Raw genomic sequence first — 12,003 nt, forward strand, 5'->3', positions numbered from 1 at the left:
TTATTTATGTATGCCTGATGGCAAGTGTTTTTCAAAGCTTTGCACTTATCTCTCAGATAACAAAATTCTTCATATTTATAAACATTTCCAGTTTTGTAATCTCTGTGAACCGATTTCTTCCTGAATACTAATTTTTTCAGTTCAGAATTGAACCATACTGGGAAAGTAGAAGCTTTATATTTTTTAGTGGAACATAGTACTCCAGAGCTGTATAGAGAATATTGTAAAAATTTGTAACTACAATATTTAAATCCTCATCCTTCAGTATTTCGGTATCCCAATTGATACTTGCCAAGACATCATTCATGCCCATATAATCTCCATTTACAGAGTCATAAAAATATTCATCATATTTTAGATATTCCTTTGTATCATTTTTTAAATCAAAACATACCGAAGAATGATGTAATGTATTTTGAAAAATTGGGTTCGATGGATTTTATGATTTTAAATAGACATATTTATGAATGATGAAAAATTAAATCGAAGTGAACATTTCTTGAATTTGGAATATTATTGATTTGATATAAATTATGGAAAGTAAATGAATGTAATAAAGCTAGTGCAGGTGAGTTTTCTGGACAATCAACATTCAGACCAAGCTCTCCATTAAACCAAAATGCGTCAGGGATATTATAGTCACCACAAAGGATAATCTTGCTAGTACAGTATTTTTCTAAAATATAATCAACGGTAGCAGTATGTTCCATATAAGTATTCACTACAGAAGAAGGAGGAATATATACACTACCGATAATGATTGTTGAGGCACCTATTGATAATTTAACATACAGATGTTCTATATTGTCAGGAGATATGGCGATTAACTCAGTTATTAAAGATTCTCTAGTGGCTATTAGTATTCCTCCTCCACCTTTTTTATCGCTATTTGTTTGGTCTCTATCTAACCTATATATGTTAAAACCTTTTAAACCCAGTTCACTATCCGAAAATTCTCTATTAGGCCATGTTTTTACTAAAATTATAATATCATAGTTTGAACACATAACACTTTGTTGAAATTCTAATAGTTTTGTTCTCATACCGCCGACATTTTGAAAATACACAGAAAACTGATTGGGTTTTACTTGTTTGCAGCCGCTTCAGTGATTTGAGGTACTTCATTCACATATCTTATTATAACATTTTCTCCCCTCTGCTTTCTATCATCGACTTCTTTCTTCATATTTTGCCAGTTTTACTTGTAGTGGAGTTAGACCAGCATTAATGAATTTTTTTCCCCTTGAGTTCACCTATTTTTTCTTTTGATTTAATTAACTTGTTTGCATTTTCTACACTGGTAAAAAAAACTTTCAAGGCACGGTTACCACTTTTATTCTTCTGTCCAACTCTGAATATCTGTTTAATATGCAAATCCTCACGAGTAACTTCTTTAACTATTTCCTTAACAGTATTCAAGTCCGAGTTGTAAGAATTACCTTTTGTTAAATTGAATATCATAACATTGTTCATTCTTTTTTGTCTCTCGAATATTTCATTTATGACTGTTTCTTCCGAAAAATATGTACTTGTTTCTTTTTGAATTTTTGATTTCAGTTCTTCAACCTCTTCTTGATTAAATTGGGTACTAATCTTACCCCTGTGAGACAATCATTACAATAAAACTTCAACAGCCGTTTTTCTTTTAAAGCCATTACTTTCAATTCAGATGCACTTAGATTCGAACATTCTGCGTGCATTTTGCGTTCACAACCATCACAAGTCATTTCCGGTAATTCTACTTTCAAACAATCCATGGTGTAAGTAGGAGATTTGAGCTGGTTCTAAGCCTCCCCCGACCACTATGACGTATTAATGGCTTTTTTTGTTGTTGTTTAGTGAAGTCAAGGCGATGTGACCTTGAAGTGTCTGGTGCATGGATCGTTCAGATTTTTTTTTTCATATGAGATTGTGTGTGTGTGTGTGTGTGTGAGAGAGAGAGAATGCACGGTACAGGATTTCATAATGTGCTTGTCTATGTACAAACATACGTCTGCATACTTCGAAGATCCTCCAAGTAATGAATGTTCCATCGGTGTGAGCCCACCAGGTTAGTAGTGGTGTGACGTCACAGCAGCAGCAACCGTTCAACGGTGAGAAAGCGAGATGTTCACTCCACGACGTATGGCTGAGTAATGCGTATTCATCGGTCTGCCCTCACCTCTCTCGATGCGGTGAAGGCTGTGACGTAACGCATCGCTCTACCCCAGCAGCAACCGTTCAACGGTAGGAGAGCTAGATGTGCGCTCCACGGCGTGTGGTTGAGTAATGCGTATTCATCGATGTGCCCTTACCTTCCTCGATGTGGCGATGGCTATGACGTAACGCATGGCTCTACCCCCACTCTCGATGGTGACGCGCAGGCGGCGAGGACTGTGCTATTTAAGAAGCGGCGAGTGTTGGTTATGTCAGTTTTCATTGAGTGAGTTAGTGAGAACATATCAAAGAAAATGTATTCTTGTGAATGTGGTAAATCTTTCACTCGTAGTGACAACCATCAGCTCCAGAGTTGCCAAGGAGGTGGAACGAGTGAGATTAGATGACGCTGCAACACCTATGTACACATGTAATTGTTATAATGTGATGATTCCATTGATTCAAGTGAATTCTCACAATACAAGTCTGCAACATAAGAATAATGCATGTGTACAATTCAGTGATGGTGTTCAAATGATAAAGAGTGCCTTCAAGCGTCGGATTGCTACATACAGGGTGCAGAGTTCCATTGTTTCCACCGATTACATGTTATTCTTCAACGAAATCAGGCAGAAAGTTATTGAATTATTGGAATCAGCTATCAGGGTTCACAAAATCATCAAAGTGAATATGAAAGTATTTGGGAGTTATCTTCTGCAAACGCAAGACCTGAAGGAAACCAAATCATTTAACTCTCAGAATAGAACAGTTGACCAATCTACTGATTTGAATTCCTTATTTGATGGATTTCGAAATGAGATTATCGCTCAAACTACAGAATTCCAGGAACGTGATTTAGGTAAGAATTTCTACCAAGTTTTAATTAGATGTATCAGTAATTTTGATTTGTATTTAAGGTTGGACTTGTGAAAAAATCATGTTTCTGGAGGTGAACATCAATAAATACAGCCCGCTCAGTGGATGTTCATATGTGAAGCTACCTGAATGTATCGAGCGTAGGAAGGTCGTGGTTAATATCCGTAATGGAGATCAGCATTGTTTTGCATGGGCTATCACTTCAGCACTACATCCTGCAATCGATAGAACCTCAGAAGTTTCATCATATCCACATTTCAATACTGTCATAGATGTAACAGGTATGAATTTTCCGGTAAATTTGAAGGATATTGTGAAATTTGAGGACAAGAATGATATTTCAGTTAATGTGTACTAGAAAGTAATTTCGAGAAGGTTAAAATAATGTATGGAATAATTGGACCATTACGTTACTCTCAGAAAAGACTTAGGATTTGTTACTTATCACAGATGATTTCGGTAATAGTCATTATTGTTGGATCAAAGATCTTTCAAGATTAGTTTCAAGCCAATCATCGGCTCATGAACATAAGAAATATTTTTGTGATGGATTTTTATTCTATTTTTCTAATGAGCAATTACTAATACGTGATAAGATAAATGATTGTAATCACTTGAGTACTACAACACCATCGACCAATTTCAAAGTCAATAAATATGGGAAAATGGTTTCTGAAAATATACTAACGTTTGAAAACTTTGAGAAACAAATGAAGGTGCCATTTGTAGTGTATGCCGATTTTGAATCAGTACTTGAGCTGATTCAAACCACTAAGGCAAATCCTGAATACTCATACTCGATCAAGACATTCAAACATGAGCCTTATTCATTTGCTTATTTGATTAAATGTTCATACAATGATGATTTGTCAAAATTTGTATCGTATAGGGGTGTGGATGCAGCCCAGAAATTCGTCAGCAAAATTGAAGATGATTTGAAAAATATTTATGAAAATCATCTCAGGTTTCCTATTCCTATGGATGGACAAACTCCTGAGGAAGAGGAACAGTTTGCTTCTGCTACAAATTGTGGCATTTGTTCTAAACGATTCAATGATGGCGAAGTTAAAGTGAGGGATCATTGTCATCTCACAGAAAAAAAAAGGTCCCCTGCTGCTCATTCATTATGTAATTTGAATTTTAAATTACCAAATTTCATTCCTATTATTTTTCACAATCTGAGTGGATATGATTGTCAGTTATTCATAAAGGAATTGTATAAAAACAAAGATAAAGTGGATGTCATCCCACAAACTAATGAGAAATATATAGCTTCCACAAAACATCTCTATACACACTCCTATACGGATAAAGATGGTAGGGTGAAGAAGAATTATTTGAAAATGAGATTCATTGGTAGTTTCAGATTCATGCCTAGTTCTTTGGAGAATTTAGGAGCCAATTTAACATCTGATCAGTGTATTGAAATGCGCAAACATTTCCCACAAATTGAAAATTTCAATTTAATGAGAAAGAAAGGTGTACTTTCCTATAGTTTTGTTGATGACATCGACAAACTGAATCATTCAAGACTCCCAACCAAAAATCAATTTTATGATAAACTCAATTGTGAACAACTTGTTTGGAATTTGTTCGAATGTCAGAATTTGGGTGAATACTCTGATTTATATTTAAATTCAGATGTGTTACTATTATGTGACATTTTTGAAAACTTTAGAAATATATCTGTTGATAAATATAAATTGGATCCGGCACAATACTTCACTGCACCCAGATTATCGTGGGATGCCATGTTGAAATAAATTGAATTGGAATTACTAACTGACCATGATATGGTTCACTTCTTTCAAAAAGGTATTCGTGGTGGAATCAGTCAATGTAGTGAAAAGAAACATAAAGCAAACAATAAATGTTTATCGAATTATAATCCAAATGAACCATCTTCATTCATTTCATATTTGGATGCAACAAATCTATATGGTCACAGCATGTCACAATCATTACCAACAGGTGAATTTTCATGGTTAACACCTCATGAAATTCTCAATCGTGATATAATGAATGTGGATGTTGATAGTCCTTATGGATATGTACTGGAAGTGGGTATACATTATCCCCAAGAACTTCACGATAAACATTCCGATTTTCCATTCTTAGTTGAACGTTTGATACCTCCATATGCAAAATCGAAAGTTCCCAAATTATTTCCAAATTTAAACGATAAAAGAAAATTTATTGTTCATTATAGAAACTTACAGCAAGCTGTCAATCATGGTTTGATAGTGATGAACACACATAGAGTATTGAGGTTCAAGCAATCATGTTGGATGAAGCCCTATATAGATTTGAATACTGAAATGCGTAATTGGTCTAATAACAAATCTGAAGAAGATTTCTACAAACTAATGAATAATGCAGTCTATGGAAAAACAAAAGAAAACGTAGACAATAGAATTGATGTTAGACTCATTACACATTGGGAAAATATAAAAAGAACTATAGGTGCTAGTTGTCTCATATCGTGACCAAATTTTAAAAAATGCTCCATTTTTGCAGAAAATTCTGTTGTCATTCAATTGGCTAGAGTAAAAGTTCATTATGATAAACCACTGTATTTGGGATTTTCCATTCTGGAATTATCCAAAACAGTTATGTATGATTTTTTCTATGGATGTATCAAACAACAGTTTGGAGAAGATGCGTCCTTACTCTACACTGATACAAACTTCCTTATTCTCAAAGTAAATACAGAAAATTTCTATGAATTTATCAAAAATAATATAAATAAGTTCGATACATCTAATTATAAAAAAGGAAACCAATTCAATATTCCAGTGACAAAGTCAGTTCTGGGTAATTTCAAGGATGAATTCCCAAATGATCCAATAATCAGCTTTCACGGTACAGGTGCTAAAGCGTATTATGTGAAATCTGTTGATGGTGAACTGAAGAAGGCCAAAGGCGTCAAACGATCTGTTATAAAGAATGAATTGACATGTGAAGACTATGAAAAATCATCGAAGAGGGAGGTATGATATTCAGGAAGATGAACTCATTCAGAAGCGTATTGCATGATATTTACAGTGAATTGAAAAATAAAGTCGCATTATCATATCACGACGACAAAAGATTCATCATTCCGAATACCACTCGAACTCTTCTATGGAGTCATAGTGATATAGAGTTTTATTGAAATGATCCTAATCACAACATTCGTTGGGTGTCTGAAATCGTTCATTCTTTTTCTCAAGAGAGCGCCTTAGACCAACTAATTAATTTGTTGACTATTGAGATGAATAACTGAATTATCATTCGAAGTGTTATCGCTTTTTCTTTCAAACCGGAACATTCATTATTTGTGATTATTTCATTGTGATTTTTTTACATTGAAGTATTACTTTTACCAATTCACTTTAATAAATATAAAAAATTATAAAAAGTGTTATTTGTTTTACTTATATTTTTCCTAACTAATTACTGCAAAGTATATAGCATAATGTAAATGAAAGACATCAGTTTGAAAAGAATCATCGTAGAGTGCACAATGTCTAAAACAATCGATAAGTTTGGTAGAGAAAGAAAATGGGATCGTAATGTCATTCGAGGTCCTCCCGGGAATGGATTTAAATTAACAAAAGATGGTCATTATGACATGCAAAAAAAATATTGAAAAATACAAGCGAACCAATTGACAAGAGTGATTGTGTAACTGTATCATATCTTGAGGGGGAAATTAATGGAACAAAAGAGGTCATACTTATAGCCCTACAAGCTGCAATACAATCCACAATTGGTAATGTTGGTCGCGATGCACGTCAAGCATTCGACGATAAAATTGCAGAGGCTCGGATAACTTTGGCTCGTAAATATGATAATCTTAAAGGTGATGTAGAAATGAAAATGTCTGACATAACAGCGTCTACAATGAAAAAGTATGATGCTTTAGAACAGAGAGTTGTAGTTTTGGAGAAAAAACATAAACTCAAGTCATCAGATGGACTGGGGTATCCAGGACTGGACATTAATCCAAATGTAAAGGTGAGCATCCACGATGAAACTAAAATGTCATGAAAATTTTATTTCATGGTGCGTATTCACGAGATCAAAATTTCTCCACTTGCTCTTGTTTGAAATTTTTAATTCATAAGAGACGAAGTACAGCAATCTGCTGTTTTCACGGTGACTTAGTTGGTTCGTTGTTTGTGCATTGTGATGGCTACAAAAAAAGATAGAAGAAAATCTGCAGCTTGTTATTACTAATTAGCTTCGCAAACAAAGAAATCTCACAAAATTTGGGTACGCGATTGGATTAAACAAAGAGAAAAAATTACAAAAATTTTCTCAGGATGTCTGCTGCTGACTTTCAGTATTTACTTAGCAAAATAAAGCCTGCAATAGAAAAACAGAATACACTCATGCGAAATTCAATTGCAGCAGCTGAGCGACTAGCACTAACGCTTCGATTTCTAGCAACAGGTAAATAGTTCAAAATTTTGAGGACTTGACTTCATTTAAATTTTTTTTGTTTTTTTTTAGGAGATAGCTACCACTCGCTTATGTATTTGTTTCGAATACCAGTATGTACTATATCGAGAATAATACCTGAAGTGTGCTCGGCAATTTATAATATTTTAAAAGAAGTATACCTACACGAGAGTTCCATAATTCGTTTATTTCATAAAGTGGTATTTACAGATTAAAAAATGTAGATCCAAAATTTTCAGCAAAGTTTGTAATATTCTCCATGCCGTTATTCTCACCATCAACAGTGTCTTCAGTTAAATCATTAACCGGCCATTGTGTCAATACCGGCAATGGAGAACCAATTTCACAACTAGTTCGAGTGGACAGCTGTGACTCCAAAGAATTATTATCAAGCAAAATATCTGAATTTTTATTAACGGATATTTGCGATTGAGACAAAGCACCATTTTCTAGTAGTCTGGACTCATACTTGTCATTCATGTCTAAAATAAGTCGCTGAATTTCTCGTTTTGCATATCCTTGCAAATCAGGGGCTTTTAAGTGCATGTTACGCAATTCATCCGCCACATAATCTCCAAATATTTCGAAGGAATCTGCTATCTTCGACATAACTCCAACATATCGGTCCAGTAAGGTTTGTTGGTCATTTTTCTTGTTCTTTTTTTTTAACCTTGACGGGACTTGGGTTATGTCCTGCGACGTAGATGATGATGGTGTGAAATCACGTGATGTAGATGTAGAGGGCATTGGAGTGTTGCAACGCGAAGTATCTGTAGAGTCTTTCGAATGATTAGTTTCTTGATCTTCTAATAAATAACTCGATTCATTATCAGTCGTATCTTCTTCGTTGATCTAAAAAAAGATTGTGTCAGAAACATAAATCATTATTATAGCTGTTTATATTTTTATTAAGCATTTCTGCATTTTGTTTAACGTAGTTTTTTCTCATTTCCAAACACTAACCACTGAAGATGAATGACTAAAAATTTCACAGCAATTTAATGAGAGATGGAACTTTCCGAACTGCTTAGGTGCTCTTGATGGTAAACACGTACATATTAAAGCACCTAAACATAGTGGAAGCCTCTTTTATAATTATAAAGGCATGCATAGTATTGTTTTGATGGCACTGGCTGACGTAGATTATAAATTTTTATACATTAATATAGGAAGTATGGGGCGAATTTCTGATGGAGGAGTTTTTAACACGTGCTCCTTGGCAACAAAACTTGAAAATAATAGTTTAAATATTCCAAAACCTAGGCCACTCGCAGGACGGAATAAAGCCATTCCATTTGTTATCGTAGCAGATGATGCTTTTGCCTTGAAACTATATATTACGAAACCTTACGCGTTTAGAAACTTGCGTGGTGGACAAAGGGTATTCAACTATCGACTGTCTCGTGCAAGATGAATAATTGAAAATTGTTTTGGCATTGCTTCAGCTAGGTTCCGTGTTTTAGGAAAGACAATTGAATTAGAACCAGAAAAAGTGTCCATTATAGTGTCGGCAATATGCGTTTTACATAATTTTTTAACGACCCGTTCTCGGAAGCTTTACGCTCCTAATGGCACATTTGATGTTGAAGATTACGAAAATGGTACTGTTCAACCTGGTGAATGGCGACAACACACTCAAGCCTTACTGCCACTGCAAGTTAATCGAAATATTCCAGAAAATCTCTATACCAGAGAAGTACACGAAGAATTAACTAAGTACTTTTAAGAGGAAGGTGAAGTTCCGTGGCAATATATATATAAACTACCATGTTTGGTTTCTTTGCACAAGCATAGGGATCGGGCTGCGATTCTCTAGTGTTTAAGCAATGTATACATAAATAATAATAAAAATATACTTACCAATAAGTCTATTGTCCTTTCATTCAAACCACTTGTTGACAAGTCTATGAATTTTGGAGCTTCATAAAACTCCCATTTTGTCACAAAGTTATCCCCTGTAGCCTGACCGCTTTTAGTTTTTTTCTTCTTTCTATTGATACTTTGGAATTGGCATCGAAGACTATGGATTTTATCATTTACTTCTCGAACGGATATGTCCATAACTTCCGATATAGCATCAATGGAGGTTTTTCTAGCCATACGATTTTTATACTGCTCTAAAGAGCAATCCCATAAATTGGAATTGGATTCGTAAAGTTCTATAAATTTTAGTGTCATTTGTCGTGACCAATTGACACTAGCTTTTCTTTTCTTACTTTTTTTCTCTACTTCACTCATTGTTCCAATTAAAAAAGTAAGCGACGAACGTTATTTTTTTATGTAAACACACTAGCGACTAGCGTATACCGATTTTGATTCACGAAGAACGCCAACACTCATGTGCAGCAAGTGAAACAAATATTTCACAAGAAACAAGACGCATATCGCGTATACAAGTTGAAACTTGCCCATGAAGCAAATGTCTCGTGAAATATTGTGTCATGAAATGTTTAACAATATTTCGCGTAATTCGATAGTGTTTCCAATGTGAAACATGAAAGTTTTAACTCATTACACAAAAATTTCATGATAAACTTTCATCGTGGATGCTCACCTTTAGAATAATAGAACCAAAACCAACAGATGACGTATTAATTGAACGAACATGGTGAATGTATTCCGCGCGCGTTTTCCCGCATTATGGTAGGTTAGGTTAGGTTACATTTTGTTAGGTTAGGTTCATACATACGTTAGGTTAGGATAGATTAGGTTAGGTTAGGTTACATTATGTTAGGTTAGGTTCATACATACGTTAGGTTAGGCTAATACATACGTTAGGTTGGGATAGGTTAGGTTAGGTTACATTATGTTAGGTTAGGTTCATACATTCGTATGAACCTAACCCCCACCTGGGTGGGAGGGGCGGTGGGCGTGGCCCGTTGGGGCCACAATGTTATTTTTTTTTATTATTTTTTTATATCAACTAACTTTGTATTATTTTACATTTTTAGAATGGCATCCAACACACAGGAAATCAATAATGCTGTGGCATCGATCATGCCAGTGGTCAAGGAGAAGGCAGCAACTTCAAGCGGTAGGGGGCGCTCTCTCAGCCCTGAGTTATTCCAGGCGGACAGGGTTGTGAAGAAGGTCATTCGACAACCTTCAGCTAGGGCGGTGGTCAAGGAGAAGGCAGCAATTTCGAGCGGTAGGGGCCGATCTATCAGCCCTGACTTATTCGAGGAGAAGGACAGGGTTGTCAAGGTCTGTCGACAACATGCAGCTAGGTCTGGTCCTATTGAAAAGTATAGAGTTGCTTGCAATAGGACTAATCATTATGCAGGTAGTTGGACAACCGCTCATAAGAGCTTGAGACCCTCCACGCCGCCCGCAGCAGTAGTGGAAAAACCGAGGGCGCCTTCTCCGGAGGAGCCCGTCGTATTGACTCCGTTGGCGGTGCCGCTTTCGCCGCTGCCAGCAACACCGGTGAATCCTGAAGTGTTGGTGCTACAAGTGCCAGTGCGACAGCCTATCGAAGAGGATAGTGGAAGGTTGAAAACTTTCCTACAGAGGTATAGGGAAGCAGAACAACCGGCAAATGGCTGAAATGGTTAACCGACGGAGAGAATTACAAAAAGAAATGGCCGAAATAGATCGGAATTATGCATCTCTGCAGGGAAGGTGTAAAGCAGAGACCTCTTCGATAGAGCGGTACAAAAAATTAGTGACAATTATGTACACTTTTTTCGTAGATTAAGTGTAAATATAAGATTAGTTTCAGGTTAGTTAGGAATATTTAATTATGGTAGTTTTAAGTTTATATTTGTAATTGTAGGAAACAAAAAATAAAAAAAAAGAAGTGAAATAAAGGGTGTACATTGTTTTGGTTTGGTACACATTGAACAATGAGATGGTTGGAGCATTTTTCTTCACTTCGTCTTATTATTATTTTCTTTTTTATTTATTTCAATTCCAAGCTCTTCTGGACAAATACCTCACATCAATTTTTGTGTTCTCTAATCACTTGTAAATAATCTCTTGAGAAGAAAATAAAAAACAGGACATGTTTCACAATGGAATCAATAAGTATAATTCATATTTTATTTTATCCATTCAATTATCTTTCATTGAATATAGCTTGTCATTTTGTAATTCATTCTCACTTAATCCCCACTCCTCCCCCACTCCCTTTCAAAAGTATAAAAGTAAGAATTATCTGTTGGAATATTCAGTTGATCAGTCACCTCCAACATGGAACCTGAATCAACTAGCGAACCATACAGCCTCCAGGAGCATCAGACGCCTCACTACGCGTCGATCCAGCAGCGTTTCGTTCACTCAACGACGGCACCTCATAGGATGGAGCATGACAATAACATACCATTGGATCATCGATTGCAGGTGCAATTTGTTACCGGCAGTGATGAAGCGGACCTATCAAACAGCAAATATCCGGATCCTAACGATTGGCGGGATTCTGAATGGGATTCTGATAGTGATGACCTACTGCCTGGAGATAGTGATGACACTGACGATGAGTCCGAGGAATTCGAGGATAGACCTCAACCATCCCCAATCCTCATCTAAGATAGTCCTCCACCATCC

The sequence above is a fragment of the Leptinotarsa decemlineata genome, unplaced genomic scaffold (genome assembly GCF_025532065.1).
Source record: "Leptinotarsa decemlineata unplaced genomic scaffold, Ldec_3_MD MMD2_tig00004067_RagTag_RagTag, whole genome shotgun sequence".
Taxonomy (NCBI): Eukaryota; Metazoa; Arthropoda; class Insecta; order Coleoptera; family Chrysomelidae; genus Leptinotarsa; species Leptinotarsa decemlineata.